This window comes from Rhineura floridana, chromosome 3 (genome assembly GCF_030035675.1).
Source record: "Rhineura floridana isolate rRhiFlo1 chromosome 3, rRhiFlo1.hap2, whole genome shotgun sequence".
Taxonomy (NCBI): Eukaryota; Metazoa; Chordata; class Lepidosauria; order Squamata; family Rhineuridae; genus Rhineura; species Rhineura floridana.
The window spans coordinates 134250428-134272609 of record NC_084482.1 but is presented as its reverse complement, the minus strand read 5'-3'; the positions used below and the strand labels follow the sequence as shown (position 1 = coordinate 134272609).

Here is a 22182-nt window from a genome sequence, read left to right as displayed (position 1 = left end):
GGAAGGCCGAAATCATTGCTAGAAAGCATCGTTATCATTCTAGCTATTTGTTGTGGCTCAATTATGCAAATATTGTTTTTGTTCTTGAAATTCTGTTAAAACTTCCTTCTGTCGTTGGTTGTAATAAAAGTAAAGAAACTGATGAGGTAAGAAGACTTGTTGTGGAATGGTATTAGAAAATTATTCTGTGATTTATCAATCATACAAAGAAACAGTTGGGTAATGGAATTCATCGACACAAACATTTGTGAATGTCATAGCCAAAATGCAACAAAAATGGGAACCCCAAAAAAGAACTGTATATAGAAACAAAAAGCAGTGAGGTAGCCAAAAGAGATACTTATTGATCCAACATGTTTCAGACTCTATTGGATCTTTTTCATGTAAAATTGAAATCAATTTTGAAGTACTTATAAATACGGAATACTATATTGTATGAAAATCTCTCAATAAATAATCTGTATAAAAGCCAGAATAGACTCAATAGGAGAGCAGTTATTACCCCACATTCAAAAACAAATTTTAAAAAGTGCAATATATATCTTTAAAGTAACAGAATTCTAACAGAGCAGCAAAAGTCCCAATATTTATGCCAGATTTTATAAGAACAGTATATATACACATGTAAAATATAAAAAATAGCCTAGTCACAGCAACAAAGATTCAACATTTTAATGTACTGCCTCTTGTATTGTGCTATGCTAAATTGAGCAGTTAGGGCCAAATACATCCATTTATTATACAGCCACAAGAGTGGCTGTATACTATAGTCGCCGTGGATTTTTCACATTCTGCAATGTTAAATTGAAAATAACCCCCATGCCATTCTGATGCTTCCCATAAGCCCATTTCAAAACAAAACCATACAAAACTTATAGTCCTGAATCAGAAACACTTGCTTAACAACCCTCTGACTTTTCATGGCGATACACAAAACAGTCAGAGAGAATCGAGAGTTCAAAGTGTAAAAAGAGAGAGAGAGACCAGACCCCTTTTGGACTTTTTTCTGTCAGAGTTCTCGTAATCTGTTGAAATTAATTAAAAATCAGCCATGTTCACAGAGTACCTGTAATCCTATTACTGACCTTGCCCCATACCCAGACCTTAATCTTCTGCAGTTTAAAAGTTAAAAAATGCCTGGCTGATTTTTAATTAATTTAAGAAATTTGTCATTGAACTCAGTGATAATGTCAGGCATGCTCAGTAAGAACCGACTGCTAGTGTTCCAAAAGCCAAACTCACAACTGCTTGGCTTGCCTAATCGGGGCCACACCCACACCAGACCTTTATTCCACTTGAGACAGTCATGACTTCCCCCAAAGAATCCTGGGAATTGTAGTTTGTGAAGGGGGCTAAGAGGAGACTCCTATTCCCCTGACAGAGCTCCAGTGGCCAGAGTGGTTTAACAGTTAGCCGCTCTGACTGAAGCTCTGTGAGTGGAACAGGGCATCTAGCAACTCTCAGCACCCTTCGCTAACTACACTTCCCAGGATTCTTTGGGAGAAGCCGTGACTGTCTAAAGTGAAATAAAGGTCTGGTGTGAATGTGGCCAGGGACAGCTTTTGTTTAAATTTGGGTGGGAGGCTACATGTGCCTGCTATAGAATAAAAAGGTGGGGGAAACACTGAAAAGCAATGATACTGTTCACAATGTTTTCCTTTTGGAAAGGAAAGGAGCTTCCCTTCTGCCTAGTGCCCACACACTTAGTCTCCTTCCCTCCCCCTTCCTGCCCTCCTCCTCCCCACCGACCCTCCCCCAGGTCAGTTTCACCTATCCTAAGCATGATTGCACAGAAGTAAATCCCACTGAACTCAAAAAGCATGCAAATGATCAAACGTGCCCTCCCCTCCTATCCCCTCCCTCTTGCCTCTTCCCCTTCCTTCACTCCTCCCTTTCCTTCCCATCCCCTTCCAATCCCCGCATTACCCCTCCTCCTCCTTCCCTTCCCCTCCGCCCTCCGCCTCCTCCTCCCCCATAGACAGTTTTACCTATCCTAGAAGTCTGATGTGGGAGACCAGGGTTCAAATCTCCACACAGCCAAGAAGCTCACTGCCTTTCAGCCTCAGAGGAAGGCAATGGTAAACCACCTCTGAATACCGCTTACCATGAAAACTCTATTCATAGTGTTGCCCTAAGCTGGAATCGACTTGAAGGCAGTCCATTTCATTTTCAAGAATGATTGCACAGGAGTAAATCTCCTTGAACTCAATAAGCATGCAAATTATCAATCCTGCCCTGCCCTCCTCCTTCCTCCCATCACCTCCCTTTTGCCCCTGCCCTCCCCCTTCCAACCCCTTCCTTCCCCCTCCCCCTTCCAATCCTCTCCTTCTCCCCCCACTCCTTTTTCCTCCTCTCTCCCTCCTTCCTTCCCTCTCCTCTCTTCTCCCACTATTCCTTCCCCATAGTCAGTTTTACCTATCCTGGCCATGATTGCACAGGAGTAAATCCCATTGAATTCAATAAGCATGGAAATGATCAGACCTGCCTTTCCTCTCCTCTCCCTTCCTCCTCCCATCTTCCTCTCTTCCCCTCTTCTTTCTCCTCCCCTGCCCACTCTGGGCTTCCCTCCGCATGGTCAGTTTCACCTATCCTAAGCATGATTGCACGGAAGTAGATCCCACTGAACTCAATAAACATGCAAATTATCAAACCTGCCCTCCTCCTTCTTTTCCTTATAGCAGGCTGTAAACCTGCATCTTGGGCAGGCCTAGTTTGTTTTTTCCAACAGCTGGAGTCATTGCTTAAGTAGCAACATATTGTAATCAGTCTGATTTTACATCCAGCTGTATGACGTTTAATGTTGTTCAATATGTACTTCTAATTTTAAATTGTCTTGTTATTTTATCTACATAAATTTTATTGCAAGAGCAAAGTATGGCACACATTACAAATTTATTATTGCATGCTGTAAAATCTCTTAATCATCAGTGGGAGTTTTAAATTGTTGTGATCTCAAACAATGACTACAATATATCCAATGTCCACAGGAAAAAAATCCTATTGGAGGAATTTATCGTGACAAAAGAGACTGGTTAGTAAGGGCAATTTTCTCAGAGGTATCACTTCTGACTGCTAAGCTATCTGTATTTTTGACTCTTACGAACTATATAAGGTTTCTCCCTCCATCCAGTAATATACCTCATCAAATACCAATACTAATAGATTGTGTTAACTAATCTTATTAAAAGGCAAGCTACATACCATTTTATTACTCAGAATCTTGTTTTGTTACAAAGAAAAAGATACTCTGTTCATTTTTAGCCACCCTTTTTATAGCTCTCTGTAATATTCTTCCTGGATAAGCATTCTGTATACAGATGATGCATTTTTTTCTACTTTATTTGAGCTTCCGAATTTTTACGGAACAAACCTACAACAAACCAAGCAAACAAAAAATAATCAATTAATCATAATCATATCCAAATAATCATATCCAATTCACATTAAGTTGGCTACAGAAAGGGAAAGCATTGTCTCATGGCTTGATGCAATTTTTCAGACTCATCATAATTTCTAGTGTTTGAACCATTTATGTTAATTCTTAAGAGTTGCTCATAAGGAATTTTGGGGCGTGAGCTATTTATTTAAATCTATCCTTTTCTTATAAAATGTAGTCCTCAGCCCGCTCACTAGCTCTTCTTTTAACTAGAGTGTCCAAAAATTAATATTTTTATTATCTTTAGCCATCTCTGATTTAATGTTCTTAGTCATATTGTTCACCCACTTTCCCTTCTTCCCTTGCCAAACAAGAAATATATCAATATATTTCTACCCCCAAATTTAACAAAATAGGGAAAAGGAATTTCTATTGATATATATATTTTCCCATACATAAATTTGCCCATTCTGGTGTTATAGGAGATCCCATGGCTACTCTTTGTATCTGCCAGTAATATTTATGATAGAATACAAAATAATTTCTAGGGGAAAGTAAACAATTCTGGGAGGACTACAATATAATGAGGAGGGTAGTATCTTTTCGCACAGATCCAGAACTTTATGCTATATATTGCTTCTTTCTGTAGAATATTTGTATAAAGCGAAGCAACATCCAAAGGCATTAATATATTGTCAAAGTCAATGTAAGTTGTAAGTTTAGTGTTGTAAGTTTAGTCATAAAGTTCATGGATTCTTTTACATAGGATCTCAATTGGATCACAAAATGAGCCAAAAACCTTACATATTTTGAAATGGTTCTAAGGTGGAGTCACATCCTGAAACTGTGGGCCTCCCTAGGGGTTGGGGGGTAAATCCCCTTATTGATTCTAGGTAATATATAGAACTCTGGCGCTCGGGACTCCTTGTTCCACAGAAATCATTCTCTCCGAGTTAAATCATAAGATCCTAAGGCTAAACTTACTTGAACAGATATCCAATTTCATAGTATCTCTTGTGAACAGGGTTCTTGTCACATGAACTATACTTCTTTAAAAATATTCAAATGAATCGCAAGAACAAGGGGATATATATTTATATCAGATATCAAAGATAAAGTGGTGCGTCTTCAGCATATGACAGAAACTACATTATGGAGGTGCCAGATGCACCTCAGTAAGGAGGAAATTCCACAAGGTCTGCTATTTAAAAAATGCCCTCTTCCAGGCTGCCATCTCCTGAGCTTCTGAGGGCGGTGGAACTACCAAAATGGTCCTCTGCTGTCTTAACACGTGAGAGGGTGTAAAGAAGGAGACAGTTTCAGATATTATGACACTGATCTGTCTATAAACGACCTGTTCATTCTATCTATCAACACAATGATCCCTCTTTGGCTGTGGATTTAATAATAATGTTGTCATCCTTTGCCAAATTACCTAATGCCTGTCTCTAAATTATTCTAATTAATCCATTGGTTTTCATGTTTTGTATATATATATATAATATTTTGTATGCTGCCACGCGGTGTGATGGCTGCATTCCATGGGGGCGGGGTGGGTGGCAGGCATGAGGCAAACAAGGACAGCAGACAAGCGAGGCAGGCATGAGGCAAGTGAGCAAGCACAGTGGGAGAGAGAGGTGGCTGGGCAAGCCACAGAGGAACAGTCAGGACAGCCCAGGGTAGTTCCTCATCAGCCGTCCTGCTGTTGCTCCCCCACACTTCACCAACGGACTAAGAGGTGGAAGGCGAGGAGAGAAGGATGGTTGCTGAGGCACTGCCCTGGCCACTTCTCACTGTTCCTGTGTTCCTCACCTCAGCTGGCGGCCTCCCTCCTTGAAGGATAAGGTCTAAAGGGGAGGAGAGGAGGGAGTTTGGCAACCCGTTTGGGGGGGAAGAGAAGAATAAGCTTAGCAACCCATTGGGGAGGAGGGTTTGGGTGTGGGTGTGTTTAGGAGTCCCTGGTTGGTGAGCGGAGCAAGCAGGGAGGTGGCGAGTGGAGCAGGTGGGCGGACAGAGCTCCCCTAGTTCCTAAAATATCTGTTAGGGCATGTGTTCAGGGCAGACCAGCATCTGGTTAATTTTGAGCAAGAGATTTGGTAACCATAAAGGCACCCTGGATTACTCACACACACACACCTTGTTTTCCTGACCGTTTAGGCCTTACTGAAAAATATGGATGCAGGCATCTATTGCAATAATCCTCAAAATAATAATTTGAGAGTTCCAGAGGAATGTTCAGACCCTGAATTAAATGTTATCTTATTTCTTGGTAGATTCCCTTTTTTCCTAGCAGATAATCCTGCTGTTTATAGCTAGCATTACCAGTTTTTCTCAGAATGTCAGCAAGAAATACATTCATAGCATAAGATCACCTCATACCCAGACCCCTCCTTTTCACATTGAATTGTAAGCAATTAAAAAATTTTAAGAGCAGGTTTGAGATATCAGATGGCAATCTGAGCTCCAACATGTATAACTACACTGTCAAGGAACTTAGTGCAGGACTTCAGGCTACAAATTGGGAAGGGAGTCTATGGCTTGGTGCAAACCTTGAGACGAAGTGGAATACTGCGTTCAGTTCTGGGCGCCTCATTTTAAGAAAGATATAGACAAGTTAGAGCGGGTTCAGAAGAGGGTGACGAGGATGATAGCCGGTATGGAGAACAAGTCTTATGAGGAAAGGTTGAAGGAACTTGGCATGTTCAGTCTGGTGAAGAGAAGGCCGAGGGGTGACATGATTGCACTCTTCAAGTACCTGAAGGGCTGTCACATAGAGGAGGGTACAGATTTGTTCTCTGCTGCCCCAGAGGGTAGGACTAGGTCTAATGGTTTTAAGTTGCAGGAGCGTAGATTCAGATTGGACATTAGAAGGAACTTCTTGACAGTAAGGGCAGTTCGGCAATGGAACTGACTGCCTAGGGAGGTGGTGGGATCCCCTTCGCTGGATGTCTTCAAGCAGAGGCTGGACAGCTATCTGCGGGAGATGCTCTAGCTGTGGATTTCCTGCTGTGAGCAGGGAGTTGGATTCGATGGCCTACAAGGCCCCTTCCAACTCTATGATTCTATGATTCTTCCTGCTTTTTGGTTAGAAGTCCTTCACATCACTGCAGCTGTGTTCCATTGTCCACTCGCTTGGGCCTAGAATAGCTAATCTCTGCTACCTGTTATTTCTTATAGCAGTAGGGACCTTTTCTCTCTTTAGTTTAGAGTTATGAATGAGTTAGTATGTTAATAATTAATAGTGCCACACAACCAATAATTTTTTGATCTCTGTTCTCCTTTCTTCAAATAAAAGAAAGCTTTGCTTTAGCCTGGTTTGAACTACATTTCTTAGGCTGTACACACACTGTGTTGGCACATTTCAGGACCAAGTGCATGGTATATTTCTGGCAAAAAGATCTCCCTCCTCTCTAGGAAACATTTCAAGGAACATGTGGGTGACAGGTTCACCCATGAGGATTCCCAATAGACATATGTGTATCATATCTAAGGGTGCAATACTGTTGGTGTTTATGCTGGGCCTAGAGGAGTTAGGTTATGGGAGATCTCCAGCGAAGGAGGAAGGGGTTTGGCACAGAAACCCCCAACCTTGGCACAGCTACAGTGCAGCTGAGGAAAACTGTCCCTGGCATAACCAAGACCAGTGCAGTTGAACCCATGGAAGCCCTGAAAATGGGATGTTCTAGGGATGTATTGGGGCAGAACCAAGGGGAGGGGGACTTACCCTGCATCCTACACTTGTTCAACTTGGTCCTGTGGCCCTCAGTCCCATCGGAAGACATGCTGGAAAAAAGGGTGGTGTAAGTAAAAATACACAGTGAGAGTCAGTTCAGAGAGTCAGAGGGCTCTTGAATGGAGTTAGGATGTAGTGGACCTCTGTGCTGCCTTTACTTGCCAAAGCTCTACTTACGCCAGCCTTCTCTGGGTAGAATTGCTGTGTAAATCTCTTTAGTATTATTAGTTCCTCAAAAACTTGGATTCATGACCTTACTGTCCCTGGAGGAACAACAAACCTAGTTTTAGGATGAAAGGAGATTTTGGAATTACAATCCTGATGTACAGTATCTTTGTAGAAGTCTCGTAACTGTATTTCTAATAAATCTGTATTTATAGATAAATATTCTTATTGATATTCTTATTGATAAACGGTCATAAGATGTAGGAACAAAAGAAATTTCTTATTCAATACATTACATTATTGATTAGTGAGTACTTTATTAGAGAAATTGATAACTATTTTTTTCCCGCTCTTCAGTTGAGACTTTAGGCTTTCCCAAGGATGTTTTTATGTTCTTGTAATGCCTTTGTTTCCAATTTGTGTTGGACCTGTCCAAAAAAGATTTAGAGATGGAAGTTGCATAACCATCCTCTCATGAATTCCCTTCTAGCGCTCCTTTTCGGAGGAAGGGTGGGATATACATTTAATAAATAAATAAATCAATCTCTAAAAGACACTTGTTTGTGTTCTTTCTCTTTTTGATGGCAAAAATATATATACTTTATTGTCCTCATAGTCTCTTTTGTCTATAAGAAACTTCTTATATTTCTGGCCCTGTAAATCCTCATTTTTCTATTCAATGCTATATAAGTCATTTCTGTCACATATATATCTGTTTTCATTTTTAGCTTCCTTTTCAAATGCTTCTATTATAAGGATCATAAGATCCAAGGAGCCTTTACTTAAAAGTACACAGTTATTAATTAAATTCTCTTTTGCATGTAATATCCCTGTTTCTTTAACTTGTAACTTTCTTGGTATACATTTGGTCTTCCAACAGTCCAATAATGTGGAAGTATGTAGCTTCATTTTTATTCTCATTTCCAGTGACACCATCTCTTCTCACTGAACTTTAGCTATTATGGAACTGGAAGAAAAATGGTAGGTCTCTAATAATTTTTAGATTTGCCTAAAGGAGTACCAGTAAGGTCCAAATCATATTGGATTGATAAATATCTCTTTTGAGCATAGTAAGCATTTTTCAAATCCTAATGAAGATTACGTATACTAATTATCTTGTGGGAGGGAATCGTTTATTTGGCTTTAGACTGCTTTATCTTTTGCTTTGTTCAGAGGTTATTATTTTGAAAGGATAAAAATCTTGTTTGAGCACCATGGACAGCTCTTGCCGTAGAAACCAAAAAAATATTTTTCTTCATACTCTAATTCTAATTCTAGTTTAAAAAATGGAATTTTTAATAGAAGTTTTGTGCAAGACTGGTAGTTAGTTATTCTGATAAAGAAGTCTTGTTCAAGACCCTTGTATTTTTAAATAGGTTCTGATGTATCTAATCTGATTAGTTGTCAAGGTAATTTCCCATATTTGTTGAGATTTTGGGAGAATAGCTCCTCTGAACTGTGGTGTTGGAATTCCTACATGCCTTCAGTATGTGACTTTTGGCACAGTTGTATTTGGGGCTGCTGAAAACAAAACGGCTAGGTTGTGCTCAGGGGAGGAGCCAACAAGTAGGGATGTGGCGATAGGGATTACCAACTGAAACATCACCACACTTGACAAATAACCCACAAAGAAATGCTCTAATGAGCTTCCATGCTAACAGTGACTATGGATACATAATGGGTTATTTTACTTAACCCGTTTCTGCTGTAAACACAAATCTGGATTAAATGTAAAAATTAAAAGTAAGCTGGCATTTTTATAAGGACATCATGTCAACATGCAAAAAGCTTGTGTGCATGAGCAGCTTCCAATTTCACAATTAACCTCCATCTGGAAGCACCCTTTTTATCAGAAGAGATGCTTGCAGCTAAACCTGAGCTTGTAAACATGGATCTCCAGGCAGAAGTATATGCTGTACTGAGCCTTAGACAATTTGGAGCTCACTGTGGCATGTTCCTATATAACACATGCTATGTCTTAAGCACTGTGTAAGCGCACACATTATTTTGGCTTATGATATATATAACCAGTAATGACTAGTGCACATGGGACCTTTAAAAAAAAGTGTTAATGTATCCCCACCTCTTAAATGGTGCACTCCTTTTGAAGACTCCAGCCAGCAGGGAACAGGAGCCTACTTTAGGCCTCATGGAGGAGGGTAGAGTTCATGAGAGAGGGAGAGGGAAACAGACACTAATTTTTCTCTGTCCTCCACCCCACCTTCCCCTACTATGTTATATAGCACTGGAGGGCTTCAAGCCAGCATCTAAGCATTTTGCAGCTATGTAACACCAAAAAGGTATCCTCCTTTCTTCTCCTTCCCTCTTGAAACATTCCTCCTGTCCCAGCCCTCTGCTTTCCTTTTTTTCCTTCTCAACTGACACCTAGTGTTATATGTCTCAGTTGCTTTCAACCATAGACTTAATTGATAAGCTTGTGCAACCTGCCCGACTTCTTTTTTTTAAAGGACCTTTTTTCTCTCTTGCTTTCAGAAGGCTCAGCTGCCATCAACATTCTGTGAGTCCTTGGACCACACAGGCACTTGTCTGACCCCTGTGAATTTTCCAATTCTTCACCCCCTTTCGACTTTGAAACATACGTAGTTGCTACTGCTGCTGCTACTACTACTAAATTTATATCCCACATTTCTCCTAAGGAGCTCAAGGTGGCATACAAACATGGTTCTCCCCCTCACAACAACCCTGTGAGGTAGGTTAAGCTGAGTGAATGGCCCAAGTGAGCTTTTATTGTTGTTGTTGTTGTTATATCATCATCACCACCACTCACAAGTTCCGCAGACATAGTCTCTCAAGTAGGTTGAGCTATTCCCATATGCTTGGGTGGCCTTATTTCAAAACTGATAGACACTCAGCCACTTAGGGCACCCCAAGCACTTTCATGCAACAGTAGCCAACCCCCCTCTCCCTCTCCTCACTGGCCTTCCAGAGGAGGGCCAAACAGCCCCTAGGCTTCCTTCCAGCTTTGGAGCTGGGGACATGGTGGAGATTGCCATGCAACTGCTGTGATGCAACCACCTCTGCGCCCTCAGAATTGGAAGTCTGCTTGTCATACTCATCAGATGACAGCACACCATGGTGAAGGCTGAAATTGCTGAAAACCGCCCATCCTATATCAGTTATATTCATTATTAATTCATTTCTACTCTTAGCTTGAATTGCTGGTAATAATGTGTCCTGGCTACCTAGGACTTTAAATAACATCTTAAAGACAACCTTTGGGCATATGAATCAGCCCTGGCTTTAATATCTACATTAGCCATACTGTTCTTTGGCTTAGCAAATATCTGGTTGGTAATTAATCGTTGATGCCAGAGCTGTGGAATTCTCTCCCTGGAGAGGTCTGAAGAGCTCCCTTCCTTGCTGTTTTTTAGACAGCTGTTGAAAACATTTCTATTCCAGAAGGTGTCTTATAATTGACTGTCCTATTTATTTTTATTGTATTTATTTATAAAATAATACTTGTATATTGCAATTTCATAACATTGAAGCAGTTTACAACATATTTACCAACCCCCCCCCCACATAATTACATTTTTCCTGTATTCTTCTGGTTTTTAATGCTTCTTTTAATGTAAGCTGCTTTGGAAAATCAGTTTAGAAAGTGGGGCATAAATAAGTGTTATAAATAAAGGCACGCCTTCATAGTTAGCCTCTTGGATCGCATCCACCAAATTTAAATAATGTAGTCCTACTTTATCGAGAAATGTCTTGCAATTCCTTGCATAAGAAACTCAAATAATCTCTGATGTTCCTGACATTATTCTTTTCTCTTAGAATGCTTAATGAAGCTTTTCCCTCCACTGTAAGTGGTGAGACTGGAGCTTTTCCTCTACCGAGGCCTGCCACATCCCTTGTAGGTGTTCTTTTTGTATGAGGGCTTTGAAGCATTTAGCCAGTGCGTTCAATGTAACAAGCTTTGTGGTGCCTGTGCTCTACATAGTCTGCATGACATATGGCGGAAGTCATGAGGCCACTGTAGATGGTGCAGTCTGCACAGAAGGAGAATATACAAAATTCCTATGTGCAACCTGTTGTCTCTGAAAGATTCTCTTACATCCCTGTTCCTGTGCTGCTTTTAGTGTGTGTGTGTCTGTGTAAACACTAATTCAGATGTATAGGAAATTGCTTTGTAGGCATGTCTTTGATGGCCTGGGAGGAGGCAGGATATGAATTTAAAAATAAATAAATAAATGCACACTTCTGTTGGTGTGGTTAGTAATGCATGTATGGCGAACTAAAAATAGTTTGGGAGGAAGAAAATGCCTCTTTCATGAATAAATAGGCTCACTCAGGCTCTTCAGTTTATCTTGGATGAACTGTCATGGACCCCATTGAGAACTCCTGGCCAGGTGACCAAGAGGAGGATGAGGACTAGGATCTGAGGGCAGAGGTCCCAGTGGTCTGCAGAGGGAGGGGTCTGGGACTGGGGAGGACTTCCATAATTTGGTTAATGATAGTTCTGCCCCTGAGGTTCCTGTTGCTGCTGTGGAGCCTGAACCGACTATAGAACCATCTCCCATTGTGTCTCCTGATCCTGCCCATTCTCCAGAGCTGCCTTCTGAGTCACCTCCGACACAGCCTCGGGGGGGGGGGGAGTTGGAGGTGCATCCTGGGGAGGAGACGACTTAGCAGAATTGGCTCTTCCCCATAAGAACATAAAAAGAGCCTGCTAGATCAGGCCAGTGGCCCATCTAGTCCAGCGTCCTGTTCTCCCAGTGGCCACCAGATGCCCTTGGGAAGCCAGCCAGCAGGACCTGAGTGCAAGAGCACTCTTCCTTCCTGCAGCTTTCAGCATCTGGTTTTCAGAAGCATACTGCCTCTGACTGTGGTGGCAGAGCATTGCCATCATGGCTAATAGCCATTGATAGCCTTATCCTTCATGAATTTGTCTAATCCTCATTTAAAACCATCCCGGTTGGTGGTCATCACTGCTTCTTGTTGGGATCAAATTCCATAGTTTAACTGTGCTCTGTGTGAAGAAGTACATTCCTTTGTCTGTCCTGAATCTTCCAACATTCAACTTCATTGAATGTCCGTGAGTTCTAGTGTTATGCAAGAGGGAGAAAACCTTTTCTCTATCCACTTTCTCCTGCCATGCATTATTTTATACTCTTCTCTCATGTCACCTCTGACTTGCCTTTTCTCTAAACTAAAAAGCCCCAGATGCTGCAACCTTTCCTCATAGGGGAGTCACTCCATCCTCTTGATCATTCTGGTTGCCCTTTTCTAAACCTTTTCCAACTCTACAATATCCTTTTTGAGGTGAGGCGACCAGAACTATATGCAGTAGTCCAAATGTGGCTGGGCAATAGATTTATACAGCTGCATTATGATATCAGCAGTTTTATTTTCAATATCTTTCCTAATGGTCCTCAGCATGAAATTTGCCTTTTCCACAGCTGCCGCACACCAGGTCAACATCTTCATTGAGCTATCAGCTGGTGATCTGTTAGGTTTTTTGTCTAATAAGACTAGAACGTCATCTCTCATCACCACTATTTGCCTCAGTTTCTCAGATTCTGTTCCTGCTAATGTTACAGTAGTTCAAGGATCTCCCCTATATCCCCCACTGTGAAGATCGATGCAAACAGTTCATTTAGCTTCTCTGCAGTTTCCATATCCTTCTTTAGTACACCTTTGGCTTCCTTATCATCCAAGGGTCGAATCGCCTCCCTAGACTGTCTCCTGGTTTGAATGTATTTAAATAATGTTTTGTCATTGGTTTTTATGTTCTTAGTAATGTGCTCCTCAAATTCTTTTTTAGCATCCCCTACTGTCTTCTTGCATTTTTTTTGTCAGACTTTGTGTTCCTTTTTATTTTCCTCATTCAGACAAGACTTCCATTTTTTGAAGAAAGTCTTCCTATCTCTAATAACTGCTTTGATTCTGCTCATTAACCACGCTGGCATCCTCTTGGCCGTGGTGGTATCTTTTCTGGTCTGTGGCATTCACTCCAGTTAAGCTTCTAACATTGTGTTTTTGAACAACGTTTAAGCATTTTGGACTGATTTGACCCTCTGGACTTTGTTTTTCAACTTTCTTTTTACCAATCCCCTCATTTTGGAGATGTTTCCTCCTTTGAAGTCAAATGTGACCTTGTTGGATTTTTTTGGCAATTGGCTGTTTGCATATATGTTTAATTTAATAGCACTATGGTCACTGCTCTCAATCGGTTCAACACTTACATCTTGCACCAGGTTCTGGATGCCACCTAAGATTAAGTCCAGGATTGCTGTCCCTCTGGCCGGTTCCATGACCAACTGTTATAGGGCACAGTCATTTCATAGAATAGTAGAGTTGGAAGGGGCCTATAAGGCCATCAAGTCCAACCCCCTGCGCAATTTAGGGTATCAAGAAATTTTGCTTCACCAAGGGCATGCTGGCAGATGCACAGGTGTGAACAGACTGACCCATCTCCCCATCCCTTGTGAAGGAGTGTCCGTTTGCTTGCCCAGTCCCAATCTGGAAGAAGTTCCTGCGCAAGTACTGTGCCCCCCCCAAGCCTCCTTAAGTGGTCTTGGGGGAGTGTCAAGTTGCTGTGACAATGTCTTAGCTGAGTAGGCATGCCTAGTGATACTGTGTAGGATCACAGTGACTTATGTGTTCTGTAGCCTGTTGTGATATAGCTAGAATGCATTAAGGCAGTGGTAACCAATGTGCCCACCAGATACTGTTGGACTACAGCTCACTCATCCCTGACCATTGGCCACTCTAGTTTGGGCTCATGGGAGGCAACTAGTCTACCTACCCCTAAAATGTAAATGGACTGCCTTCAAGTCGATTCCGACTTATGGTGACCCTATGAATAGGGTTTTCATGGTAAGCGGTATTCAGAGGTGGTTTTACCATTGCCTTCCTCTGAGGCTGAGAGGCAGTGACTGGCCCAAGGTCACCCAGTGAGCTTCATGACTGTGTGGGGATTCGAACCTTGGTCTTCCAGGTCATAGTCCAGCACTCTAACCACTACACCACACTGGCCCTTTCTACCTACCCCTACATTAAGACTTTTCATAGAAATAAGTGTATTTGGCACAGAGATGTATTTCTCGTGTGCATCTGCCATTTAATGTATTTCTTGCACTTGTGTACAAACAATATTTTAACAGGAGTCTTGTTAGCTTTGGTCCTAAATGAATGGAAGAAAGTTCACTGAAGAAAAGTTGTGTCTCATCTTCCTGGCAGCTATCTGCATCCCCTGAAAACCCTTTTTGGAGGGCCTTCCTGAACAATATAGAAGGGTGCTGGTTGAGAGGGGGATCACTAAAAATCATGTCTAAACAATCAGTTTTCTGATATTTCCCTCCCCCTACAGCCCAGTTCACACGGTTTAGGAGCCCCCTTTCAGAGGGAGGATGGGACAGGAAATTATATTTACTTACCCTAGGATCCATACCATTGTCTAGATCAGTTAACTTAATGAAACCTGCCTATAGTCAGCTCAGTTTTTAAAACTAGATTGTCCTGAGTTGTTGGGGATAATGAAATGGGATGAATGTAGATTTTTGGGGGTAGGATCAAAGTCTGGAGAAGAATGGGATGTTCCATATTTTTAGCTGTTGCACTTTAACTGCTTTCTTTTATTAGGCTATCCAGATGTGTTTGCTGTTAATGCTGTGATTATACTCCCAGCATATGTGTTTGCTCATCTTCTGAGTCTAGTTTGTTCATAAAAAATCATATCTGCCTAGCAAAATTCCATGTATCGTCTCTTTCTACCATAGCAGTTCCTGTTTCCAGCTGTCTGAAAGCTGCTTGAGAGGAATTCAATGCATCAGTCCTTCACCTTTCCTTTCCCTATACCTCCACCAGCCTGACAAGAATGCTTTGCGTAAAGATGTGAAGGTCCAGAAAAAAACTGAAAAAAATGGGGGGGTATTTTTCCATTTCCTGCCCCCCAAATGTTCTAATTTTTTTCCCCAGACCTCCACATCTCTAGCTTTGCAGCAAGATTGTATAGTGCAGGCTTATATTTGACACACTGAGATTGAGGGCTTCCCATTGACTGCAGGTCGCTGTCTTTTCCTTGGGACCCGAGACATCCATTATCACAAAGCAATTGTAGGACTGACGCCAAAGTACACTTACTTGACTTTGGCTACCTCCCCAGTAAGCACCCCTTCTTTGTTCATGCTGCTTCTTCCAAGACTGTTTGGCAGTTGGCCTTTGCTCATCTTGCTTCTCTTTATTTCTTCCAATTGGGAAGGAGAGGATTCTTCTCAGTTCTGACTTCTTGATTTTTTCCTGTAGCTGTTCCTTTCCATGGAGGGAAGGAAAAAAGACTATCATTGGGTGATTCAACTAGTTCAATTTACTTGGGAAGGCTCCCTGCCAGTATACCTGAAGCAGAATTTGTCCTTTAGAATTGGATAGATGTAATTGGAAAAACTAATATTCTGCAAGTGTCATTTGAGATTGTCACATCTCATTTAATGTGTGCCATCTGAAGGCATCTTTATAGGAACGCTGACATCCTTATTGGCAGATAGATCTTTTAGAATCTAATATATGATCAAGTCATGCAATAGTTTTCAGGCACACCCGGATGTGGTAAAATAGACTTGCATAATTTCACATATGATTATATAAGCAGCTTGTGCATGTTTGTTTTGTGTGTGGTTATTTCCAAAGCAGCCAGTAGCGTGTGTTCATGTGCAAAATGTGGGCCTTTGATCTTGGATGAGATCTCTGTAAGTTAATACACAGTTCTGTTAAAAACTAAAAACTATAGTGGCCTGTGACTGACAGACTCTATTCTTTCTCAAAAACCTATTAATTGCCTGACAACAATTACCATTAAGACAAGTATACGTTCATGCTTTTTAGGCCAACAAGAATTGCTGGTGTATGTCACTTCCATTACTTTTAACTGAATTACTGATGATAGTTCAGAGCTTGGAAAAGTTACTTTTTTGAACTACAACTCCCATCAGACCAATTCAGTGGCCATGCTAGCTGGGGCTGATGGGAGTTGTAGTTCAAAAAAGTAACTTTTCCAAGCTCTGTATAGTTTGAGTGCATGCTGGACCTTGCTTACTTGCATGGTTCTGTTACACAAGGCTTGTAGCAGACTCTAGAACACCTGACAGGTAGAACTTTGAAAAGATTTAATGCTTTTAAATGGCAGGTACAATTTGTGATGTGTGGTACAATTTGTTAAAGCTTTGGTATCCTATAAAATAAATGCTGCAGATGGATTAAAAACAAAGTTGTTTAAGGGATGTTTGTTAATTTTCTAGATTGAAACGTATATGCTTGGACAGCTTGGTTTCATGAGAAGAGCCTTCAGTGTGCAATACTTAGTTTTTAAGGTGGTGGATTTTTTCAGCTTTTTTCTTTTAATTTGTCTCATCCTTGGAGCAGCAAAACATCAAAGTTAACAGGAGTAATCACTCTTCATATTGGAGTGTGTATCTGAATATTTACAGGAGGTTTAAAGGACACTTACCCGTGAAATTTTCCATACCATACCCCCAAAATGGTCCTCTTCCCCAGAATCTCCATCCTTTGTAAAGTTAGAAGTTAGCTTATCTCTGATGTAGCTTTGGATATGACTAGCAATGTAAAATTTCCAGAAATTTTAAAGATGGAAAATATCCCATTTTACTTTGATGGATAAATTGGCTCTGATAAAAACAACACCAAAACTTACCTTTTTATTTCAAGTTCTTCCAATCAAAGTCCCCTTAAAGCAATTACTTTTATGGCAGCGGCAGATAAATCAATTTATTTTGGGGCAAAAGAGAATATGGGTCAGTAAAAAAGGTTTGTATCTTAACTCCAAAGTGGGAGGATGGGGAATTCCAATTTTAGAAATGTATTATTTGGCAAATCAAATAGGTCATATTATCCTATTTATATTAGGAGATATAAGTAAGCAATGGGTACAAACAGAAATGATGTCAAAAGATGGGGTCCCAATAAATGTCTTCTCCTTTCTTAAAAATAAACTCTGATCTTTGAATGAAATGGAAAATAGATTTACACACAATGTTTAAGGCCTGGAAGGAAAAGGTTACTGTTTTACTTCTTACAATATCTCCTCTGATTCCCTTGGCATACCACCCTGCGTTTTTCAATAAAAATTGTGTTTATGAAATTAAGTGCTGGTGTGCCAAGGAATTATATCATCTCTGTTATTTTTGTCTGAACAGAATGCCCATTGGAGAAGACAAGTTAAAAAATCAACTGCAGCAGATCCCACTCCCATGGTTATTATGGGAATAAATCAAATTTGTAATAATCCAGAAATAAAAGAATCTGTGACACTGAGATTCACCAGATTTAAGAAATTAATATTAGCATGTTCAGAGGATTCGAATGGCCTGACATCTAATACATATATTACATGGTGGGAAAGGAAACTTGGAATTGAAATAGATAGGGAAGACTGGGGTAACACAATGGAATAAGTCACCACACGGAACAATACCAGCTAAACACAGAGAACTGTCTCTGAAAATCATATGTTGGTGGAATCTGACACCTAGAAAAATAACATTGATGAATCCAGGAACATCTTCAATGGAGGGAGTATCAAAGAACCGGCACATCCATACATATGTGGTGGCAGTGCCAGAAATTTGCATATTTGGGGCATCTGTGATAAAGGAGATTGAACAGATAACCCAACAAAAAATCACCTTGACACCACAATTAGCAATATTGAATTTATTTCTGAATGACCATCTTGATATTAAAGATAAGAAGTAGGTAAGGTTTTTGATGGTAGCAGCAAAGATTAGTATTTCACAATTTTGGAAACCTTAAAGAAGCAAATATAGATTCTTGGTATAAAACATTTTGGGATCTAGCTCTACTGGAAAAATTAACAGATGATTGAAAGAGAGCAAGAGGACAAAGTAAAGGAACTAATTTCCTTTCAGTATGGTATGATTTTATTAATTACCTACATTTACAAGATACAAGGATCCCTCTGCCAGTGACTTGACATACGCATGGATATGGTACTATTATTAAATGATCCACCAAATGAAAGGATAGGAATGATATTCAACAATGCTGCAGGAAAGTAAGAGAACAGTACTAATGTACAAATGAAAATTGTGTTAATAATTTACTATGAATGATCAAAATGTAAACTTTATAAGCAGCATGATTATGATCCATATAGAATATTATTTTGTGTTTTGTTGGTTATGTTTATTTTTAAAACTAATAAAGATTAAAGAAATGAGAAATTTTGAATTCATGGGGAAAAAGCTTTGTTTCCCCTCTGGGGAATTTTTTTTAAAAATATGCAGTACTTATTTTTAAGCACCCTTTACAGATTGAAAGTCACTTTGTTACTTTAGAAACATAAAATGTATTGTGTATACCTTGGTTTACCCATAAGCATGGGAATCACAGTGCGAGGAGTGTTGCCAGACCTATGCTTTGCAAGCCAATGTTGGAGGTGGAAAGGAGAAGCACGGGGAGGCTCACAAAGTCCTTTGCAATGTCAGAGGTGAAAAGGAGTCATGCAGGGCAGCTTCAAAGAGTAGAACTGGAAAGGATAACCGTTTTCATCACAGCTACTAGCCATGATGGCTGTGCTCTGCCACCCTAGTCAGAGGCAGCATACTTCTGAAAACCAGTTGCCGGAAGCCTCAGGAGGGGGGAGTGTTCTTGCACTCGGGTCCTGCTTGCGGGCTTCCCCCAGGCACCTGGTTGGCCACTGTGAGAACAGGATGCTGGACTAGATGGGCCACTGACCTGATCCAGCAGGCTCTTCTTATGTTCTTATGTTCATTCAGTGGAAACTGGTTCCCACTCCTTGAGTAAGGTAGGAGCGCACCTTGCTCCAGCAAAAGAACAATTGGGGGCCCACATTAAGCTCCCAGTTATTCCTTCAAAGTCCCACCCTTCCCTGCCCCACACGCAGATGTGAAGCCCTGAGGGGGAAATGGAAAAATTAGGGAAAGAAACATTTTTCCAGGTTTTTCCCCTCAGGGTCTGGGAAAAAATACTAAAACTGTTTTTTCCCAATTTTTCCAGGTTTTTTTCTGGGCCTTCACATCTCTACTCACATCTGATGTCATGTCATCATACATACCTACATGTAATTTATAACGTCAGGTGTAGGATGGGTGGGTGTGACTTTCCCAAAATGGGGGATGCCTGGTGGGCCAAGTTTGGCCCACAGGATGGAGTTTCCCCACCCCTGTGCTAAACTAAAAACGTGATTGTGTGCCCATTTGAGGAGGTTGCAATGCATTCCAGTGTGTTTTTAAAACACACTACCTAGGGCAGATGTGAGGAACCTTTGGCCCTCCAGATGTTGCCAAACTACAACTCCCATCATTCCTGGCCATTGGCTCTGCTTGCTGGGTGAGAGTTGTAGTTCAGCAACATCTGGAGGACCAAAGGTTCCCCACCCCTGACTTCAGCTGTGCCAGAGGAGGAGTTTGGTTAAATACATTGTAACAGTTAAATCATTAAAAAGCAGCTTGAGAGAACCATGTAACAACAGGGTCAGTTTCCAAATTGATCAAAAGTAGAATAGAATAAAAATGTATATGCTGCCCTCCTAAAATTTGAGAAGTAAACAACAACCTCTTTTGGGATAGAGCTCCAAGCAATCTGAGCGCTGCTATTGAGAAGGCTCACTCTTATATCCCCGCCAAGCACACCTCCAGAGGTGGCAGCACAGGAAGCAAGACCTTAGATGTTGAAAGCAGAGCATGAGTGAGAGGAAGTGGTCCTTCAGATAACCTGGTCCCAGGCCATTTAGGGCTTCATAAGTAATAAAAAGCAAATAGCTTTGCCTCGTCCAAATTATAGAAAAATATATCATGCTATTGAAAGAAATTTCTTAAGTGCATGATAGTGAAATATTTATTCTCCTCCTGATCTTTTCTGTTGTTCTGAAGAATTGTTTCTTCCTGGACTTTGATACCAGCTTCTTGTTAGGTGTATTGCAAGCTGGTCTCCCTTTAAACAGCTTTTTGTAATTTTCTTTGATTCTGTTCTACAAATGAAACAGCATTAGATACCTGGAATAGTCTCAATATTTTTTTTCTCCAGGGGAAAAAAAAGCAGACTCTCTTCCAACTCTCAGATTTTATTTTCTAATTCCTTTCCAGTTGGCAGTCTACAGTTTGCCTGTTGGCCAGTCTGAACTTCAACTTCATTTTACTACTTTGAAGAATTCTGGTACTGTGTGTGCAAACAACATTTTTTGGTGTCTGCCATTGATTAATACCATGCTTCAAAATTAGCACAGAGTTTAAAATCGAAATGCACGTTGTGAAGATAATCTCTGGTCACTGCCAGACTGTTAGTATTTTTCAGGAGGAATTCAATCACATACCATAAATTGAGGTTTGCACAATTAAAGTGAATTAAAGCACTCTGGCCCAACAAATCCACTTTGGTTTTTTTAATAAAACAGAGTTTTTGCCAGTAGGAAAGTAATGGGAAAATGCACTAAAAAGACTGGGATAACTACCAATTGATGGAAAGCCATGTAACCCTTGGGCAAGCAAATCTGAATAAATACTCAACAGAGAACAAACCTCATACAACCTTTCTATGCAAGCTTTGTGCAAATAAATCGGGATGAATGCTCAATAAGTATAATCTGAAGGAGCTCTCGGTATTGCACACAAGGTAGCATTCTAAGTTTTGATCACTTTGTGGGCAATGCAACTCCCATTAGCCCCAGCAAGAATCTATTTCTATACAGCGGGGTGGCCAACCTGGTGCCTTCCAGATGTTGTTGGACCCTAATTCACATCAGCCCCAGCCAGCATGGCCAATGGTCAGGAATGATAGGATTGTAGTCCAGCAACATATGGAAGGCACCACTTTAGCTACCCCTAGTATACAGCTTCCATACCCCCATTTGGTCTGTTACAAAAGACAAAGTATAATGCTCGTTAAAATTATGCTATGAGATCAGTGTTCCTAGTAGTAACAATTCAGGTTTTCCAAGCATGCAACTTCAGTCTGCCCCACTGGGGCTCAAAAGAATTGCTTTAAAAATCACTGGATATGGGTGGTTAAGTAATTCAGTCTTTCATCTGTTTACATATATTATCAGATGGGGGAAATGGAGAAAAATATGCTAGACTGTACTAGCTGCTTATACATTTAAATTAGTTTTCTTCACAGAAAGAGCTAACTATGACAACTACATAAATATTGATAAAGTTGATTGAGGCTAAGCTGGGGAAAGTGAGGGGAGATATGCAAGTAGATCAGAAGACAAGAAGAGGACCAGGGCTTCAGAGTCCCACAGTGCAAGGTACTTGGAGGAAAAATCTGATGGAAGAAAAATTTGCCAAACAGCTCTGTTGCTAACTGTCACCACCAGTACCAACCAACACATGAGTGACCTGCATTGTAGCGATTGAGATAGTCCTCTGCATTCTGTCTCAAACAAGGTAAAATTGAGAGAATCTGGAAGGAAAATTTCTGCCATTTCTGACACAATATGCTGCATCTACTTCGCTGTTTTTTGTTTTCGTTTCTGGGTTATCTTGCATTATGTCAAGTAGTTGTATAATTCCTTGCATTTTATGGATTTTGTCTTGCCCTCCTTGTTTGCTGGCACTTTCTGTGCTTAATTGCAGTATTCATCTCAATATATATAGCTCAAATGAACCATTCCCTCCAGCATTCACTCCAGCAATCTTCTTGCTTGTTTCTAGCTTCTAGCTGTACAACTTCCTCAACCTTTCAGTAATTCATTTCTATTCCCAGGAACATGATGACCATAATTTACCTAGATTACCTATTAACTGTGAAAGTTAATGTGGTTGCATGATGTGTAGACAGTTGACAAACTGTAGGTTGTATTTTTATAAGCTTATGTAAACTGGCATTTCAGTACTATTTCTAAACTAAAACAGCATTAAGATAATCTGCCTTCTCCCCAGGGTGTTGC

General features: G+C 40.6%; 1 protein-coding gene across 4 annotated transcripts in view; it reads left to right on the top strand.

Annotated features, from left to right (window-relative positions):
• STIMATE (STIM activating enhancer) overlaps nucleotides 1-22182 on the top strand; it is a 59989-nt gene that overhangs the window by 8531 nt on the left and 29276 nt on the right. The window lies entirely within an intron of this gene.